This window comes from Marmota flaviventris, chromosome 18 (assembly GCF_047511675.1).
Source record: "Marmota flaviventris isolate mMarFla1 chromosome 18, mMarFla1.hap1, whole genome shotgun sequence".
Lineage (NCBI taxonomy): Eukaryota > Metazoa > Chordata > Mammalia > Rodentia > Sciuridae > Marmota > Marmota flaviventris.
The window spans coordinates 41074359-41096770 of record NC_092515.1 but is presented as its reverse complement, the minus strand read 5'-3'; the positions used below and the strand labels follow the sequence as shown (position 1 = coordinate 41096770).

General features: G+C 35.4%; 1 protein-coding gene across 2 annotated transcripts in view; it reads left to right on the top strand.

Moving 5' to 3' along the window:
* Cdh8 (cadherin 8) overlaps positions 1 to 22412 on the top strand; it is a 345035-nt gene that overhangs the window by 60938 nt on the left and 261685 nt on the right. The window lies entirely within an intron of this gene.

Below are 22412 nucleotides of genomic sequence, written 5' to 3'. Positions count from 1 at the left end.
AAATCTGAAAAGGAGTGTGTTACTTCATTGAGAGAAAAAAAATGTGTTACACTTTCCTGTAGATTTACAGTGTGTGAAACTTGAATTCTATCCCATTTTTATTCTCCACTGACATTCCAGGAAGAGAGAAATTCAGCCTAGAATGAGACCTCCTTGAAGGCAGGGATCCTGCATTATTCATTGTCCCTGTGGGTAATTCCTCTGGCAAATGATAGGAACTTGATGTGTATTTGAGGAATCTGCATGAATGGAGAGAAACTGACACTATCTCTGAATGGTGCAAAAATATGTGCTTGGAGAATGTTCAGAATTTTTCTTGAGACATTTAATTCAATTTTTATTCAAACTATTTTCATGCAAGAAATATTTCATTGCATTATAGAAAAATCCTATTTGCCTTATTTCCTCATAATGATTGTATTAATAACCATACCCAATCTTAAGTCAAATATACTTCAATTTAGAAATAATATGTACAATAATATTCACTTATGGGGAATAATAATGATACTTTTTTTGGAGGAGTCTTGAAATTTGGGGCATTAGAAAAACAAAGAACTGTTTTAAACCCCTTATCAAGATAACATTTGGTAAATTAGTGGAAATGTACTGCTTCATATTATTGTGAAATCTTTCAGCAACTAAATAGAAGGATTGATCACTTACAAAAGGAATATATAACATATACTTAGTCATTCCTAGTTACCATACAGTCTGATTCTAGATTGTACCTGGATATTTGATCATTTTTGTCTTCTGCTCTGTAAATTCTGTGCATAAGATTGTTCTGTTTCAGTCCAGAAAAAAAGCGTTGTCTTTCAATCCAGCAAACATTATGAAGAGTTCCAATTGTGGAGACCTAGAGTCTGCAGACAACTGTATATAGTCTGTACCTACCTAGGCAAGGTACTTTGTGCAGTTGAACTTCAGAATAACCCTTTTCTCTCTAAATTTTATCTTATTTTCAAATCATGAGGACTACTATATGTGAGCAAAGAGATGGAATAAAACTGTTATGTGTTGAACACTTACTGTATACTGAAGACTCTGTACCTATCAAACCTGAGTTTCCTAACCTTAAATAAGAATGAGAATACCTCCCTATCTCTAAAGAGAAAGTAGAAGCTTGTGCAAGCATCAACTTTTAGAGCTTCTGTCTCAAGTCTTGACATGCCTGATTCTGAAACTCATGTCTTTTATTTTTCCCTAAATTGTCTCTCTAGGTATCCTGTACCTACAGGTGTAAAAAGTAATGCTTCTTTTAGAATTTTGCTAGTCACCATGAAGGGCATATAATCTTCAATTCATGTAGTGTCTACAATTACTTTTAGACATAACTTTCACTTAACAGAAATAGAAAATCAATCCTCTGTGTTGTTTATATTTTGGGGGAGTCTTCAATTGTATAGTTTTCTGAGAAATCTTAGGCAAGAAGCAAAGTCATCACTAGAGAGAGAATCCCTGGTAGTTTTCTCCAAAACAGTTGAGTGTATTTCAGATTTCCTGTGTGTGTATGTGTGTGAAAATGCACACGTGTGTAGGTGTTCATGTGTACAAGTGGGATATTAGGGTGGACAGGAGGGAGTAGAAGTTTCCAAGTAGAAAAATGGACTTCACTCTTTTGACAGGCAGCGATTTTAAATATGCTAAAACCCATCTGCCTGTTACTTATTAAAATGAAGGGAAATCACAAAAACTTCCTTTGATTCAGCCACGTTTTCTTTTCACATTTTACAGCCATTCATTCTATAGCTTTCCAAAGGGGTTTAGAAGAAAAATAGGAGGAAATAATGAAACAAAACAAAACCAAAAAAAAAAAAAAAAAATCCCTTGCCTGAGAAAGCTGTTAGAAAGCCTAGCTCTCTGTAAACAGCTTGCACCACCACCTTTTAGCAACATATTTCTCTTGATTCACACCAGCTGGTCGTTTCTAATTTCTCCTCAGTATCTTGGAATAGCTATTTTCCTTGAAGCTAATCTCTCAGCCTTTACAGATGACGCCCTAGGTTTGGATTTCTTAAAGAAGGTGTGAGTCCCTCTCAACTGTCTGCTCTTCTCTGTCCTTCCCTGTCAAGTTCTTAACTCCAAAACAAACCTAGAATTTGCAGCTAACCTTTGAGTAGGGATGCTCCCAGAGATGGACTTTGCCTATGATTTTAGGTAACCTTTGGGGGTGAGAAGGATGACATATTGGGGTGGATAAACTTGAATCCTTTATCATGCATGTAGGCACAAAAGAAAATTGGCTCTTAAGTAGCATTAATCTGATGTTCCTAAAGGTTGTCTGTATCTGAGCAGTGACAACCGTTTTTAAAGACTACTTGACTTTGCATCCATCCATCCATTTACATGCAAACTCTATAGACCAAAGAGCACATTTATCACCTATAATTTCATTTAATCTTTACTAGGACCCTGCCTGAAAGGTAATCTCATTTTCTCTTAAAAAACAATTTAAAAGAGGCTCTGAAAATTGAAAAAAATTGCTAATAGCACACCATTTTTATTTGCACTGCAATTCAAATGTGGTAGTGTCAGGCTCAAAAGCCAAATGTTCTCCACACTTTAAAGCTCTTAACGGCAGGGTTCTACCTACAGTGAAGACTAGTGCCTGATTTGCTATAGCATTAAGTTTGCTTGTTCAAAAGATATGCTCTGTCTTTGAACCTGTTGTCTTAGATTGAGATTTAGGGCCATGTTTTCTTTTGCTTTACTTTATTATTAGTAGGAATTTATGGTGAAACAAAGACACACACACACACAGAGTGCATTTGTATATGGTCATGTGTCACATGATGTCATTTCAGACAATAGTCTATGATGTATGGTCAATATGTCAGTAGTCCCTGAAGTAGTCCTTTCTAGAAATGAAAATAGAAGTGCAACTGAAAGATTCTTCTTGGCTAATGACATAGTAGCCATAGTAATGTCCTAGTGAACTTTTGTGTTGATGTTGATGTAATGGAACATAGGGTGTTGCCAGCAGTATACAAGTATAACACAGGCAATTAATTACAGTGTATGATATTGCCAGTGATCAAAATGACATTGCTAATGTTTTATGTATTTACTACACTGCACTTTTTATCATTATTTCAGAATATAGTTCTTCTACTTATTATAAAAAAAGCTTACTGTAAAATAGTATGTCCTGTTACACGGGCAGCAACCCCATACATGTAATGCTTATCTCTTGATGCAGCCAAGAGACCACTTCAAGCAATTGATCTACGACATCTATGCTTGTGTGGGTACACTATATGAAGTTTGCAAGACAGAATTGCTTAAGGACACATTGGTCAGGTTGTCTTCATTGTAAAGTGATGAATGACTTAAATAAATAAATACTATTCCATGTAAACGTATTTAGTGTTTACTTTAATTTCTGTGTACACATTATTTACAGATATCCTTGGACTTGTGAAACCATGTTTAGTAAATGAGCAAACCAGAACTGTACCTGGCACCTTGCTCCTATTTCTTTTGAATTTCTTGATAGCAACATCTTTTCTAATATAAATGATTTGCAACCATTGAATTTAATTCTTAGAAATATCTAATATGTCAGCCTCCAATATTACCCCAACTTTTAAAAGGAACATAAGTGAAAGATTAAAAAATTGGGGTAAGGTGATATAGCTACAAAAATTAATAAAGTTAGTATGTAAAATCATTGTGCTGTGTGTCCAAAGAACAATGTCACCTCCCTAGTGTTTAGAAAGGAACAACTGAGCACCTTTAGAGTAGAGATTTATTTTTATGTTAAAAGTATCTTAATCCAAAGCCAGGAAGAAGTACAGTTTCTTTGACAATCAACATTCAAACACTATAATTTGGCTCCTGTCTATCCCTTTAATTCATTCTTGTCACTTCACGCTTCTCAACTGAGTGTGACAAAATTTACGGGGCATTCATGTGCTGGCATCACATGTTTTATACCACAATGCCCTGGGAAGAGAAGAGCAATGCCCTTCAAGCCTCCATTATTTTCTTCTGTAGGAGGAAATAATTGGTAATTGCCCGAAAGACACACAGCTCATACATAGTGAAGCTGGATGTAGTATAGTTCTGCCCCATCTCAAAGCATGTGCCCTCTTCCATTAAGCTATTCCGTTTATATCCACTGTGCGATTCTGTCTACTTACAGCTTTCTTTCGCAGGCTTTGGTAAATTAACTTCCTACTTTGATTGACACTGTCCTTGATTCTTTTCCTCTTCGTTCTCACCTCATTCTTAACATTGCTTCAAGGGAAGTCTTTTCTGATATTCAGCCTCTGGACTCCACAATATCATCCCATAATACAATTTCACTTAACAGCACAGAACGAGTTTTCTACTTATTGTTCTACCATGCTCCTTAGATTTCAGAGGTATGAGAACAGGTGTTATGTCTCAGTTATATTCATATTTTCCAAGCCATCCTAGTATATGAAAAGTAGAATAAATTCATTAAAAAAATAAAAACAAACCTTCTGCTTAATGTCTTATATGTTAAAAAAAAAAAACAAAAAAAAAAAAACTCAGGTCTCAGGCAAATGTACCAGGGGGTTATTTGGTTGTCAGGTGAACACCTAAGCAGAGTATAATTATTCAATGAGATCTCTATGTCCTTTTGACATGAAATTGACCAGCGCACACCTATTCAGAATTCCAAACCCATTCAAAGAAGGACAAAATATATCCATGAATTTTAGCTTCTCAAATATTTAGAATCTAAGTGAATGGAGTCCATTTTTGGCACTATCATGTTTGTTTTCATTCATTTGTTCTCTCTTTCTGCAATCCACTAAGACACTGAATGTTAGCAAGCCACTCTTTGTACTGAAGCACAGTACAAAGGCTTCTATTCTTTAGAATTTAATGTTCTAGGCTTCTGCTCTTCTATTCCTTTGAATTTCATGTTCTAGTTATTTGAGGCCACAAAGTAAAAAAAAAAATTAAAAAATGATGAAACTATAATATGATCTAGAATGATGATTAGTTTGGAATGTGTGAAAAATCTTGTCTGAAATTGGTGATTTATTCAGCTAAGTTGTGGAAGACTACCAACCATGGAAAGGGGAATTAATGTGCATGCCTTCAACAGGCAAGTAGAGGAACAGAAAGAAGCCCAGGATAGCTGGATAGCTGTGAGCTAGGGGATGAGAAGTACGTGATGAAGTGGAGTATAAGCTTAGCATCAGTCCTCCTGGGTCAGGATTCGGAGCTTAGTTAATTTTCTAAATGTGATGGTTGGGTACCAAATAGTTTTTAGCTTGGGGCAATATATGGTTCTTTCTTTAAAATTTCAAAAATGATCACTCAGGCTGCAATATGTAGAATGGATATGAGGGAGATAAACAGAGGAAAAATTATTTAGGTGACTCTTATGAGACCAGGAATGGGAAGATATTGTGTTGGTCTGAGGGTATAGGTAGCAATGGAGATGAGAAAATAGGATAATTCAGGGATATTTTTAGAGGTTAAGTTGATACTACTACAACTTGAACATGTATGTGTGAGAAGGAGTCAGGGAGGACTTCAAGGTTTTGCTTCATATTATTGGGCAGATAGTATTACCCTTTAAAGAAGGAGAAGATTTTATGTAATGAAGTGATCAGGGATTCAGAGTTCTACCTAGGTCATGCTAACATTGAGGCTTCTTTTGAATGTTCATGTGACTGTCAAGCAAAATACTGGATATAAGAGTTTGGGGATCTAGGAAAAGGTCATGCATTGAACATATGGATCTTTGAATGAAAGATTCTGAGATAAGATAGAATAAGGTCTTTTTAGGAGGTGTGTAAATAGAGAAATTAAAGGACACTGTTGGAGTGGACTCCAACCTTTTGTGTTCTGCAAAAGGAAGTGGGGGTCAGAGGAGACAAAGAGTATGAAAGATAATTGAAACAGAAAAAAAAATGAAAGTAAAATCTTCTGGAAATCAAAAAAAAAAGTATTTCTAGGATAATATAACTGTTTCACTTGTTTTTCATTATTTTAATTTAGATCATTTTGGGTCAAAGAAAGAGCTGTTTGAAGACACTCTTTGAAGAAATCTTAACTTCCAAAAAAAGGGAGGAAAAAAGACTATTAGTTACATTTCTAGGTCACCTCTCTGGAAATTTCACCATGTAGCAGAAACCATCTTTTAAGTTTGCACATGAATAAAATGAAGACCAAAGATGAATGCAGTTTGTTTAATTGTTTATTTTTCGTGTGGATTATGAAATACTTCCTTGAAAACAGTATGACATTATGAAATTACAGAATTTTTTTTCTTTGTTTCAGTGTCAACTTGTTTGATTTCTCTGTTCATTTAAAATGATACAAATTTAATGAATTTACTTTTGAGTTCCATATCCTCCCACTTTTTCTTTTTATTAGTGTTTTTGCTATTAATATTTTTATGATTATCCCTTTGCATATATTTCTCTGGTCACTATGCTCTGAGTCTTTAAAACCTGGGTCTGTAATTATTTAAGGATGGAAAAAGACAGGGAAGAGAGCATCTCTTGGCATGTCCCATATGGCATCTTCTGGCTAAGAAGTTGCTGTTGAGTCAGCAGTAGTTACTAGTTACATCAGATCCAGGGAGATGTTAAGGATTTTAGGAGTTTCCATTTCATTGCCTTTCACTAAAATAAAACAGTCCCTTAGACATTTCTCCCTAGCAAGGCTATAAACTCTAGCCCTGGCAAGGAGCACACATATTCAGAAGTCAATTCAGGCCAGTTATGAGACCTTTATTGTGCAAATAGGTATTAGATAGGACTAGGAACACAGTATGGTTCAATCTGTGATAAATTCTCTATGTATCATTTGAGAAATGTAGTCCAAAGACTGACTTTTATTTTTCTCTTTGATCTTTATTATTTGTGATGTGTTAAAATGGATGGAGAGGAGGTAGGCTCAGAAGGGAATGTACCTCTCTTTCATTGGGGTTTTTGGTAGGAGGGTGATCTTTTGTGAGCCAAATATTTCTAGATTGAATCCTAATCTCATTACCTTTACCAGATGGGCTTTTGGACAAGTTTATTAAACTCTTTGAGTCTTGTTTTTCTTATCTATGCAATGTGAAAAATAATGCTTGTGTCCCTGGAAATGACACATATTCAGTTAGTGACAGCTATTTATGATACTGTTTCACGTCTTTCCAGAAATTGCTAGACCTTTACCCTTTTCTGTAACTTTATGTGTGTCAGGAGAGTCAGATCTATTTGCATAGCACATCATTTTCAGATTATAGTAAGGCTTGGTATTTAGCTTTTGGGTATTATAGTCAATTACAAATGATTTATTAGCTACTAGGAAGGTGCAATATAAATAATAAACTTGAAGGTTATAGATAAATTGTGTTTTTAATTGGAAGGCTAATAAATTATAATGTCATGTTATGAAATAAGTAGCTGGGTTCTTCAAATATCAGAGTGAAAGTCACCTGATGAAAATTTACCCAATGATGGCATAGATAAAATTTAGCTATCAATAAAATCTGCAAAGAAGGAGAAATCTAATTTATTTTGAATTTTGAATTATATCTACAGATAAGCACATAAGTCTGCAAGATCCAGATATCTTTTTTTAAAATTATTTTAATTAGGTAACAATAAACTCCCCTCCTCCTTTTTTTTCCTACTCAAGGAAGCCATAGTTTGTTTGCAAATATTTCCTAAATGGAAATGTGAGATTTAATTCTAATTAGGAATGAGTTTAACTGTTATAACAAACTGAATTTTTTAATATAGCCTCATCTTTCTGTATTCAGTACCGGTCTCTGTGTTGATACACAATTTTAAATAGCATTCAATATTTGACAAATAGCATCACCTCTAAGAATTGGGAAACTTGGAACCAGAAGAACAGAAAATTGCCTCATCCCCATGAGCCTTTGTTGATTTCTTCATCTTTCTTGGCTTTGTTTTTTCCTAAAGGACGTGTTCATATAGGAAAACTACATGTAATAGTATATGACTAAATTTACTTAATGCTTACTAAATAGCTGGAATGGTGATGAACATTTTTCATGGATGAACTCATTTGTTCCTCACAAACTAGCCCCATGAGATCTGAATGAGCACCCTTCCATTGTCAGATGAGCCTGCCAAATAACAGAGAGGTTGATAATGTTGCACAGCATACAAACATGAAAGCCAGGTCAGAGGCACAGTCTACTGTGGTGGTACCTCAGTTCCGTTCTTTCTCTTTTCCATGAAAACCTCTTGGAGATGATGATCTTTGGACATTTGAGTGATTTTTCTGGGCTATGATTGGCAAAAAAAAAAAAAAAAAAAACACCAGGTGGATGCCCTTTATTTTTTAATTCCAGCTTAATTATCTGCTATTATCTTAAATTTTTATTTTTGTACCTTATATTTTAACATTATTCATATGTATAATTTACCAACACTTACACTTAGGAGATATATTTGCAATTTTTAGAGATGAGAAAATATAGAACCTCCATTTCTATATAATGTTTTGAAAAACAAAACAAGAAGATACATGTATCTCAGGCATTGGGGGATTCCAACAGGAGTGGAAGGCAGGGGCTCCTCATTAATATTTAACTGTAAAGAGTGAATGCTTGTGATTTTATAGTATTCTACCTCCAGAATTAACTACTTTAATTCTGAAATTACTGGCAACATCATAGAAATCATGTGTACTGTAAAATGGGTCCCATTTGGGATAACTGAGTAATTAATTCATTTCTCATCAACTTGTCCAGTTACTGAGGCATTAGATACATTAGGAATCTGCAGGATATATACTCAATGAAATAATTTTACATATAATTTGGGGATTTGAAAAAAAAATTCCATTACTTTTGCTTGATCACTCAACATGAGGTGTTGTGGTTTTTCAGGGCATCAATGAAATACTGAATAGTACCATTTATCTCTCTTAAAGCAATTTAATTCCATTAAATTTAATAATATTTAGTACTTATAGGGTATCATCTCCTTTCAAATGGAAGCATTAACTGCTGTAATTAATCTTCCCAGTGCTTCTCTAGGCTAAAAATATAAATAGAAATAAAGAAAGCAATTAAGAACAGGTGTGCCCTTGATGGAAGCATGAAACACAATTAGATATTTAGCCCCTGATTGAGGATTCCTGGGTTCAGTTGCTATCTGTAAAAAGTCTATTTTTCTTGTTCCTTTAGGGAGTTCACTTCATGAACATTGTAGTTTATTTCTAAAGCCTGATTACTTTGGACAATAGATCTATGTCTCTTTATAGATATTGTGAATGACTCTCTTTCATTGCCATGGTTGGAAATGCATGATATTTGGAGCAAATTTACACATTGAGCTGCTTTAACTTTTGTTCTTTAAAAATTGTTAACTATAAATTGCTGGAACCCCTTTTGTTCTTGCAGATTTTCCAGGGTCTTAGGAAAGTGAGGAAAAAGAAACAGTACACAGATAGGGTCTCTAAAAAGTTCCACATTAGGACTCACCATCTCTCAAGTGAACTGTGTATCATATTGGTCAATCTGATTTTTTTTTTTTTTCTAAAAAACAAACCTGAGTATTTCGTAGCAATTTTCCTTCGGTGGTTTATTTTCTGTCTCTAGGAACAAATTCATGCTCCTTCTGGTGGCACAACACATGCTGCAATCCTTTTTTGTTCTCTATCCCCAATTTTTTTGGTTAACTACAGATCTAGAGCCACATCTATATAAAAATACCAGTTTAAAGTTCACTTGGGGAGGCTGAGACAGGAGGATAGTGAGTTCAAAGTCAGCCTCAGCAATGGCAAGGCGCTAAGCAAATCAGTGAGACCCTGTCTCTAAATAAAATACAAAATAGGACTGGAAGGTGGCTCAGTGGTTGAGTGCCCCTGAGTTCAGACCCCAGTACCCCTCCCTTCCCCCCCCCAAAAAAGTTCACTTAGAATGCACTGTTGTATAGAATGGCAGCCAAACAGTTGTTTTCAACAATGAGTACACACTAAAATCACCTGGAAGTCTTGAAAAAAACCTAATTTCTGGGTTACAAAGTAATGTAAAAATTCAGGATCTGGGGAAGCAGTGTTTGGGTATCAGTATTTTACATAATCTCCCGAAGATCTGTATCAAAATTATAGAAACCTTTCAGTAAAATATAATAATGTCATCAAACATGAGATTTCTTAGCAGGTAAGAATAATCTATGAAATTAAAGAGTTGTGAGATTCTTAATGCATTCTCAAATTTTTTTTTGGGGGGGGTGATTTTTTTAGAGTCATAGCTGGGCAGTGAAAATGATCAGGAAATCAGGGACCTTGGTGCTAGCTCTTTTCTCTCTTTTGTCCTGAGCTCTGGACACTCTCCTCCATTAGCATATTCCATTCAACAAGACAACAGCTTCAGATGAACTTGAACTACCTTCATTAAGTACCAGTATGGTGATGATCTATTAATACTTGAACATGGCTCTTTAGGAGAGAAGTCACTTATTATCACTCTACGAGAATCTCATATTATTCATTCTAGCGACACACATCCTCTCCATATTCGGGCTATGATAAATTCTGACAGTGGATTAATGTCCAGAATATATAAAGAACTCGAAAAACTCAATAATCAAGAAGTCAAATAACCTAATCCATAAATGGGCAAATATACTGAAAGGACACTTCTGAAAAGAAGAATCCACATGACCAAGAAAGTATATGAAAAAAAGGTTCATCATCTTTAGTCTTCAGGGAAATACAAATCAAACTACATTGAGATTCTTTCTCACTCCAGTTAGAATGACTTTTATACACTGCTGGTGGGAATGTAAATTAGAATAGCCACCATGGAAATCAAAAACTAGAAATGTTAAGTGTCACATGATCCAGCAATACCACTCCTAGGTACTTATCCCAAAGAATTGAAGTCAGTATACTTTATGTATTTATTTTTATTTTGAGATAGGGTCTTACTATGTTACTAAGTTTCAAACTTGAGATCCTCCTGCCTCACTCTCCCAAGTCTCTGAGATTAAAGGTATGCCCCACCATACCTGTCTTAGAATTAAAGACATTGAGTCACTAAGAGGTGATTTAGCTTTCTGGCGTTTACAGGTAATATGTGGACTTGGTAAATCTGATTCTTCAGCTTGTGCTATGACACTTCCCAAGATCTGCTCTTTTACTCTGTGTTTTCCCCTGCTTTTCTTTTCTGTCCTCTGCCTGTCCCATGGTGCTGGGGATTGAACTCAGGGCCGCTTGCATGCTAGAAAAGTGCTTTACTATTGAGCTATACCCACACCCCTTATCTTGCTATTCTAAGATCTACTCTAAAACCTTGTAACTATGCAAATTCATCATAGACACTCACTCCTCCAGGAAAAACAAAATGAGCAACTTTCTACACTGTATTCTATACAGAGAAAAATATGTATATACCTATGATGTTACAAAGCATGCATTGTTTACTGTCTCTTAAGAAGCAAACTAAAGTCCAGAAGTATATATATATATATATATATATATATATATATATATATATATATATATATAGTTATGTGCTATTGCTATCCATCATTTCTGAATTCTTCTACTCAGAACTTGCCTACATAAAGCCACATTTGGACCTAATGGAAATTTAATGAAAATATATTGGTTAATTTATTTCATATTAAATAATATGATGGCTTTATTTTTCTAGTTATGCACCATGTGAAAATATCTTAAAGCCTATTGATGCATTCAAAATAGCATAACTATATCCAACTTTTAAATTTATCATGCTAGTTTGAAGCAGATAGACTATACTGCTCAACTCTTGATTCTTGCAAAGTTCACTTGCAGCATGTTGGAGCATTCTCATTCATACTGTTGTCCAATGTCCTTATGTAATCCTCTCTCCCCCTCTGACCAAAGCAGCCTTCACTATGGTTTTGCAAAAGATGACCACATAGTGGTATAGTAGTTTTAAATTTATTCAAAATATTTGCAAAAGATGACCCTCTCAACAGTCCCCTGTCTGTTCTGTTGGCTTTGGATTTGGCATGGAATCTATCTTTGGAGTCATGTCCTGCAGTTGTAATTATTGCACTAGAAGCCGAAGCTTACATTTTTATCCCAGAAAAGCTTTGGGAGACAATCAGACCTAAATTCTCTGGTGATTTTAGAGCTTCTGGTCATCAGATAATTCTGCAAACGTGTCTTGAATACCAACAATACGCTAAGCCTTGGGCTCAGTGTGAGGATTACAAAAACGAGGGAGACAAGGTCGGGTGTTCAAATTCACTTTTGTTGTGGGAAAAAGTCGTAGTATTCATAAAGAACTGATAATTTCATCTTCCATAAATTAATTGCTATATACCACACACCTACATTTTAGAGTTCTGTAATCTGACTTTATATTATCCCATCTGAAAAATCGTAATAGAAAAAAGTAAATTACTTAATGTCTATGTTTCAAATCAGATGTGACTGATATACAACCTATGTTCTTAAATATGTAGTAGGGCACAATAAAGTATGGTTTCCTTCATCAATTCTAACATTAAGCTTTTTTGTATGTTTTTTTCTGTCTTTCAGTGTACACAACCATTGTAGAATCTGGGAAGTTCTTTCTAATAAGCTGAATTCATTATCAGAGAAAAGTACTAGTTGTTTAAATTCCCAGATACATTTCATATTTTCCCTCAAAACCTTTAAAAACAGGATTGTCCCCACATGCCATGTGTGGGCTGGTGGTTTTTGTTCTCAGAATCAAGGTCTTTTTGTTTTAGAGGTGTGGGTGGGCTGTGTGGCTTTGGCTCACCAGGGACCACTCATTGCTTCTGTGAGGGGTGGGACAAGGCAGTTTCCTTCATTCAGAAGTTGTCTTATTAGTCTATGACCTTTGCTGGCACCATGCAAACACATCCCTGTTTGTTATTCAGTTCACTAGATAATCTGCTGTGAAGCAACTCCACTAAGATACTGTATCACTTAACTCTATACTAACAATGTTTGAGATGCTAATTCCTCTCCCAATTCAGAGAACAAAAACTCCATGTAATTTTAAATCCTTCTCTCTATGCCATTTTAAATTAATGCAAATATCTCTCTTTTGGAAACATGTACAAGATCACAGGAGATCTTAAAGTAGAAGAACATGTCCTTTGGACTATGTGAAAAAGTGGCAAATGGGAAACAAAATATCACCACCAACAACAAAATACTGGCATGTGGAAATAACTAGTTTATCCCAATAAATATTTCTGAAAGCTCTCTATGCCTGTCTATCTGTGCTGCTGCCACACTATGTAAGCTACATTTCTGTCCTTGCTTGTCTGCTTTATTTCACCATATAAAAAGTTATTTAATTTTTAAAAATGTCTTTACTGAGTTCAAGATCACATCACATCAATCAGTTTCCCACACTGCAGTCTGAATGATGTTCCAAAAGCATGCATCTGGACATGGTGCACTCCTGATCTTGATCGATTCTTTATTAATTTTTCCCAATCCCTGTGGGTAGAAGTCCAGTATCCTTAATATATCTAAATAATGCCTACAAGCATACCACTGCGGGCACATGTGGCCTCTCCTCTTGTCACTCTGCATCTTCTATCTCCTGACCTTGTTGGACTCCTTTTGATTTCTTGAAGCTATTCAGCTAGTATTGGTTGCCTTTGTTCCAATCAATGGAGTTGATTGAAAAGAGAAAGAGCTTTGAACTGAATTTAAATTTAAATTTGGCTGTATAATTTCCTTTACACTTTATTTCCATACATTTAAAATAGATATGAGGAGGTGTCTCTCTAGGGGTTATTATGAGTAAGAGGGAAGACAACAGATTATTTAGCAAATGGATCACAAACTCAGTTACCACTTGGGAGCTTCTCAGAAATGCAGAACCTCAGCTCCTGTCCTGGATTTGCTGAATCAAAATGGTATTTTCACAAGAGTCCTGAGAAGATACAGATATACATCAAAATGTGGAAGGACAAGGCTAAAGATTGTGATCTGCTTTCGCTAAGGCTGGTTATGTTAACTATTGTGTTTTCTCTTATGGAATTCAAATCATGTCATCCAGGGCAATCTAGTGTATATATACTGAGAGCGAGCACAAAACAACTCTGATTTATATATTTTATCCGCAGGGTTTAGAATAGTGCTTTTAATAACTACTTTACTAAAATAATAAATGAGTCATGATGCGATTTCCACCCTCCTTAAAGTATTATTATAACCTATGTCTAATAGCACAAGGTCATTACTTAGGTGTGGAACAGTAGGCAAATACACTATATAGATACTAAAACTCAGGGTTGGGGTATAGCTAAGTGGGAGAGCACTGGCTTAGCAGGTAAGAGGACATGGGTTCCATCCCTTGCATCACAATCAAACAAGATAACTCATATAACTTCAAATTAGTTTTTCTGCAGGGCTTAAATATGCTCTATTTTGGAGCATCTATTTGAAGAAGCAAATACACACACCCCAAACACATTTTTAGAGCACACTAACCCAACAACTTTGAAATGCATTTTTAATAATGCTTAATTTTTAAAGCATGATCGTTAATAGGTCCCTGAGTGCTCTCTTCTAAATTAATAATGTGTCATGGAGATGTTTTATACTTTTTCTTTTTATTATACCTTAATTCTTATCTAGCTCTTGATTAGATACATATGCATGTATGTGTGTTCATGCAAACATGTGTATATGTTTTCAGCAGAAATTCCAGCACTACACCACACATTACATATTTTCCACAAATACATCCTATAAAAGTAGGTAACATTTTTTTTTAATATTTACCACCATGATTGTAGGCAAAATGCCTTAAGAATTTTATAATGGAATCAAGTGGCATTGTGACACTTTTCCTCATAGGAGAAATTGGGTATATCTAATGGACAGATAAAGTGGTTCCAGAGTGTGAAGACTACCCAATAGAGTGCACATTTCACCTGAACGTAGGGCATTCCTAATGCATGTTTAAAAACTGTCCTCGTTATTTTAACTTTTCATTTTTAGGGAGATTTTATGAATGTGTTTGTATCTCACAATTCCAGATTGGTATAATCAAATTCCCAGAAAATGCTAAAGTGTGTGCTATTTTTGATGTGACCATCATTCAGCTTGTTTAATTTGATGATATGATTAGATGTGCAAGTAGCTAGCTAGTCTGGCCATGATGGGGGCATGGCAGGCTCTTCTGAAAGCTTGTATTTCCTCTCTTGGGCGACTCAAGCTATGTAATAAAGAATAACATCAGGAATTTCATTGGGATGACATTTAGGGCCTTTTGTTTTGTTACAGACAAATACTTAGAGACCACTTTCCTTAACAAGACAAAATCATAGCTGGAATCCTTAACGGTCCATGGAGGAAGGTATGATACAGTACAAACTCTTACTTTAGTTGTTATTTTAAACCTTAACATCATTTTACTGATATTGAAAAAAAGGGGTTTATGGTGTATTTTTTATGGAATAAAAAGTCCACACAGTTCTTAACAGACATTCTAAGCCCAAAGCAAGTGTCTCCTAAGGTTTGTGAATGATGAATTCAGAATTCCAGAGGTCAAGACAGGGTTGTAAACTTACAGTCTTTTTGGCATAAAAGAAATAAGCTAGTTTCAAATACTTTTCAAGGATGCATTGAGAATTAGGACATTTAGTTATAGTGAAGCAAAGGTCAGTGACTTAATGTGCTAATTACAAATCATTCTTATCCTGTACTGAAATTGGGATGCATCTTTTAGAATAACTTGCATCAAAGGGTATATAAATTCGAGTGTAATAAAACTCTATTTCTCATTTTAATGTGTATATATATATATATGTGTGTGTGTGTGTGTGTGTGTGTGTGTGTTTTCTACTTTTAGCTAATTTAAACAGGAAATTCCTGGGCAATCACTCCAAATTAATTTGACTTTTACCTTTATTTTTCACACTATTTTTTTAAAGTTTTATTTTACACATTTCTCTTGTTCTTGGCATGCATAATACAAATTTAAATAAGCTGTTGTTTTTAAGCAGTCCTTTATAATCACCACTGTAATTACAAATTGATTAACGATCAACCTTCTGTTTAAATGCTATCCTTGGCATATTCTGTTGAAGAACCCAGTCACAGAAGAAAAGACTTGGCATATATTAAACTGACCTTCGACTACTAAATGTTGGCTTTTGACTGAGCCATGTAATTCATATAGATTTTTGTGTATCAATCTGTTGGTTGATGAATCGATTTCTCTCTCATTAAAAATAGGGCATGTTTTTATCCCCATTTGTGGATTTGTTGGAAATCCCTACTGATAAACTCAGCACGATAGGTTTCTTTCCAAGAATCTGTGAACCATGCAGGAGAACAGTTCCTTCTGAGGTAGTTAAGAATGAAAATAGTCTAAGCACTTTGTTTCCAATTTTTTTGTTTGTTTGTTTTTAGTCACATGGTTAAAAGCATGAGTTGTGAATTCAGAATGGCTGGGTTGATATTAAATACTAGATATGAAACCTTATCCCCTCTGTACACATTAGGGAGCCAAGATTCAAGAAGCTTACATGAGTTTATACTGTGAAAGTACATAGTACAGAGCTTGACAACATTTACAAGCTTAAGAAAACAAAACAAAATCCTGTAAGCTTTTATTTTAGTGTACTTCCTATTATTACAGCAAAATGCTCAAGGCTAGGTAACTTACAAGTAAAATCAGTTCATTTAGCTTATACTTCCAGAGGATTAAGGTCATGGCTCTGGCAAGTGTTTGGCTCTGGCAAGGGCTCCCATGGCTATGTCATATCATGGTGGATGGTATCATAGCAGGAGTGTGTGTGAGAGGGAGAGACTCTATGGCAAGACAGGAATCCGAAGAAACACTGGGGAGAGATCAGGCTTACTTTTATGACAGGTCACTCTCCTAACTCAATTCTTTCTAAGAGCAACAATCCCAATGACCTAAAATCTTCCACTTGTCTTCACCACATAAAGGTCCCAACACCTCTACTTTTGTATCTCTACACTGAGGGCCAGGCTCTTGGGAGACAATCCATTTCCACACTATCGTTGCTGTATTAAATAACTGTTTTGAATACCTAGTCAACATATTTATTTTTCTAAATATGTCCGGTAACATCTTAGGCCCAAATATGTAGGCCTCTTAGAATACCGACAGGGAAAGGGTAATTTGAACACCTTCAGAAGAATTTTTGAATCACTTCCATATTGTCTCTAAAATATACTGCTATTTCTATTGGCACATTAAAAAGGTTGGTAATCCCCTAACCTTGATTGTGATGAGGTATATTGGTTTAGGGGCCAATATTAGAATCTATATATTAGATTTAGATTCTAATATTGAATCAATATTAGAATCTAAAGGTGAGACCACTCCTACAGAATTTGCAGGTTTTGCTTTGTTTGAGATGCAAGAGAACGAACTTTCCCACTAATTTATATCCAGTTCTTTTTTACTGTATTTGGAGACAGGATCTCACTAAGTTGTCCAGTCTGACCTTGAACTCCTGTGTGATCCTCCTGCCTCAGGCTCTGGAGTTACAGGTTGGAATTACAGTCATATGCTAACACACACAGCTTGACACTTGCAGTTTTTTCCTCCATTAGAGGTGGACAAGAGATAGGAAGGAATAGAAGGGAGGAAGAAAACAGGATCAAAACAGATGCAGTTATCCAGCATAGTCTAGGACCACAGAAGGCACAAGCATTCTCACCTCTTGTCTTAGAGCTGACCAGCTTCTTCACAAAAGAGGAAGAACTACAAATAGGACATATGTAAAGTGGCCTTACCATATGCATATGGTGGCCATGAAATTGATTATCTCAAAAGCAAGGGCCCCTTATTTATATATGTATTTGAAAGCTCACCACAGAGGGATATACACATTTAAAAAATACAACTGGAACAAAACATAAAAATCAATGACAAGGCTTTATAAATTAATCATAGTTCAGAACAAACTGATGAAAATGGAGAACAAACATGGGAGCAAAACTGGCATGGTAAATTTCGCCAGTGCACAAAACTGCATAAAAGATTCCTTTAAATGTTTTATTAATGTGGTCAAAAATCTGACTCTTAGTTTACTGTATCCATTGTGAAGTGGAAAATGTGATTAATTGTGCACATCAGAGTACCTGTATAGTACCCGTTTGATAACTAGTTCCTCTGGAGAAATTTGGTTATGGTGTTAGTGTTGGGGATACTTATTGTCACCTAAGCATTTTCCCTCTGCAGTGTACCAGGCAGTGTAATGAGGAACACCTCCCCTCCACCCATGTAATATCATTGCGAGGTGTTTCATAGAACTTTTAATTTCTGAAATTCTTTAATGTGGGTCACAAAAGTGCAGCTATTGTGTGCAAAGTGCAGTTCAGCAGAACTAACTATACTGAAGGGAAATACTGGTCACATAAATGATATTGCAGTGGTGCCCTCATGTGTGCCCCTATATAGTTTAGGAACAGGTATTGGAGAATTCAGAAAAGTGATTTTTAATTATTTTTAAGTAGCCTGTTTTTTTTTTTTTTTTTTTTTTTTTTTACGCACGAGAGTAGAGTTTATTTAAGTTGGAATTAAAAAAAAAAAAAAAAATAACTCCTCCAGGCTTGCCACTTAAAATGTGCTAGTCTAAAAGCTTATATATCCACTGGGAAGGGGTATGGATCAATATCGGCGCTAATCAGGTCTTGGAAAAGTACCAACACTATTGGTCAAAGTTTATGCTAATCAGGTATTAGAAAAGTATCAATATTATTGGTCAAAATCTATGCAAAACAAGTACTGGAAAAGTATCAAGGTTTTTGGTTTGGCCCAGGACCTTCTAATTGTCTGTGCCCTTATAGCCCTTAAGTTTGAACTTTCCTTTAATTTCCATTCTGTCTAACCCGCATTTTCATTTTCCTGCCATCTGTGGACATAGCTGGAATGTTTGGAATGTTTCTGATGTTCATGGAGTGGCCCTTATATTAAAAAAATAAACAAAAGAAAAAGAAAAGGAAAAGCTTTAATTGGGGCTCATTAGCCATACTATCTAATTCATCCCCCTCTCTGAAGGAGTGATCTAACTATCCTTAAAGGAAAGTGATGACTACTCTGGCTATTAAGTAGCCTACCTTTCTTATCAAACAATATTTTCAATCAATACAACTTAAAATTGGCTAAAAAAAAATGAAGTTTCAGCTTTATGCTGAAGACTGTTGGCCACAGAACCCCTCATGCTCCATCTCCCTGGGCCTCACAACAAACACTGCCCTTTCATGGAGTTGTAAGTACCTGGACAGAAGAACTGGTGATCTGGTGCCACTTGACTCTGAGATTAGTCATGATTTGAATAACACAGAAAGTCTAGCTTTGAGTAGCAAAGTTAGTGCTTTTTATATGAAAATCATGAGTGTATATGGAATTATGAATCACACTTTGGCATATTTGATTGATTGGAAAGTATACATCAGCTGGGTGCAGTGGCATACGCTTGTAATTCCAGCAGCTCAGAAGGGAGGCTGAGGCAGGAGGATCACGAGTTCAAAGGCAGCCTCACCACAAGAGAAGTTCTAAGCAACTCAGTGAGACCCTGTCTTTAAATAAAATACAAAAGAGGGCTGGGGTGTGGCTCAGCGGTCAAGTGCCCCTGAGTTCAATCCCCTGTAACCCATCCCCCCAAAAAACAACAAAAAAAGAAAGTATATATCTACTTAAAATTATAAACACCATTTTTGCAGTAATTCAAATAGAATGTTAAAATGAATTAATATAAATATATATAATATGCATATTTGAGCATTAAATATATATGCAAATATGCATATCATATATACATACAAAATATGTGTATGTTTAGAAACTGCAGTTAAGACAAGGAAAGAGATTTGTCTAAAGTTATGAGATGTTTGAATCACAAAGCTAGAGATGAATGAAGGACTGAGTGACTTTGAAACAGTAATGTAATGTTGAATAGTAGAGTAATGTTGAATTACAGAAAAAGTGAATCAAAACAAACATTTAAACAGGGGAGAAGTGAGTGCAAATGATCTCCAAGTCTAACTGGTAGAGTACTCAGAGCACAGGTTCATGACTTGCTTTCAACTGTGCCTGTTGATTTGTCCTTGAAATTGTCATGAAAGGTGTTAATGGTTGAGTTCAACAGTAGCAATTAGCCACTTCAAAGAAAAAGTGAGACCTTTTGTTGCCAACTTTTCCTCCTAAACCTCACCATGAACAGCACATTCTAGATGCCAGTCTTAAGTGTGTGTCTCCATATAATTGCCATTACTATTGAGGAGACTTATGTCGACTCACAAAAAAATAATGGAAGCTATTGAATCAAAATTATGAACCTTTAATAGTTCTTCCTTGTGAATGATCTCACTGCACCTTGACTCTCCATGTTGCTCAGACAATTGTTTAAACACTGGGTTATTTGTGGGCATATGTTCCATCTGTCAGGTGTCACAGAAACCTGAGGACATAAAAAAGGCCTTCTACCACCTAACGGTTTTCATCTGTTTGGTGAATTCAAGAGTTGACCCTTCAAAAGCAATAGCTAACAAGGACACAGATCAGGGTGTTAATTTGGAAGATGTTGCAAAGACAGGAAGCAAAACTGTCTATAAATAAATCAGAAGACTTTAGAAAGGAATATGAGCTACTGGAGATTAATGGGCTGCTGTCAGACACTTGGGTTCAAATATTCGTTCTTCTGTTTGTTGTTTTGTGATTTAGGTAAACTGCCAAAGGATCAAACCTCAATCAATGTTCATTTTATTTCCTTCTTCCTGTATTTCTAGCACAGATTTTTTTTTGTACTCCTAAGTAAATGTGTATACACACACCCGCCCCCCCCCACACACACTTTTAGAATCCAAGACCAAAACTCCAATTGCTTATTAACTGTGTGCTTATTAGTTGTGTGCAGGTTACTTAACTACACATATACTGTAATTATGTCTTCAAAATCTTATCTATAGCCTTAGAGTAATAGAAACTGCCTCATGGTGATATTGTAAGGGTGAAGCAATGCATGTAAACCAACTTGAACAGTAGTACAATGTACGTGGTAGATTCTAACATAAGTTCACATCTTTGTCCTTCTCCATATTTTGCTTTTTCATTTAACCTATCCTGCCTCCTCCTGACTTTGTCCTGGAAGGAGTGATCTTTGAAATTATGTTAGTAATTTCGTATTGCTTTCTTTTCCCTCACCAACTAAATATAATACTTCAGTAGTCAAATCATTTATGGGATAAATGGTCATTTACTACAAGTCTTGATATTAACCTTTCATGATACACGTTTCCTCAAAGGAACAGTATGTTATACCTTTGCAGAAGAATGATCCTGGTTTAAATGTCTCTTGAAATACATGTTACATGATGCTTTGAAATATGTGTGGGGTAATCCCTCTTTAATTACACAGGATTCATTACTTCTTTTCTAATGAGTTCAAATAGAGAAAAATAAAAATAAAAGTAATATAACGGCACACTTTGCAGGTTCTCTACCTCACATCATGGTAAACACATCTCTAACAAGTAGAAATTATCATTCTCCTCCAAGTAGTGACTCTGTTTTGGTGAAAGGTAAGCCTTGTGGTTCTGAGTTACTCGATATTGTCTATTCTAATATATTATTCCATTGAGATCGATCCTTGACTGGGTTAGGGAGAAACAGCAAGTGCCCTGATATCCATTAGCTTCTCAGTGCTCTATTAAAACAACCACAACAAGAACAGCAAAAACTTCTTGCTCTTTTTATTGCATTTTGTCTTGTAATTTAATCAGCCTGGCCATGTCTGATAGGCATTTGACAGTGTGGCCAACCCATGGTCTCACCTGCTCTAATTGGACAATGGCAGTTTTCAATTAGCACAACCATGGCTTCTAGGATGGCCTCTGCAATTTCTCTCACACATATACTGTAATTATGTGTGCACCTCAATGTGTGAGACTATAAACATATGCTATATATTTGAATAAGAGTGCTGTCAACACTTTATTTTAGAAGTGTATTAATTATGACTGAATCATAACTTGGATGCTAATGCGGAGCATTATCCTCTGCCTGGTTGATATTTACAGTACTCACCGCATCTCATTCTCAGAACAATGAATTTCAAAGTAAGGAACAATTAGCAGCTCTATGGAAATTGTATATTAAGAGTGTCTTATAAATAATCCTCTTCAGGACAACTAACAGCTCTTTATTTAAATTGTTCTTTTGCCAAAACAGGCAGTGATGTTAAAAATAGATGGTTGAAGTTAGAACTGCAGCAACTAAAGCTGATGATATGTCTAGATAAAAAGGTTTTTAGTTTAAGTCTTTTTTTTTAAAGAAACTAATATTCATTTATCCTGATTATATTGCTCCATCAATCACCAAGATCCTGTATATTTATGAGTGCAATTTTTGAATGTGATGCTCTTTAACCTTCACAAGAGCACACACTAATGGTGTCTGGGAAGCTTATTATTTTCAGTAACTTTCAGAAGTGAAT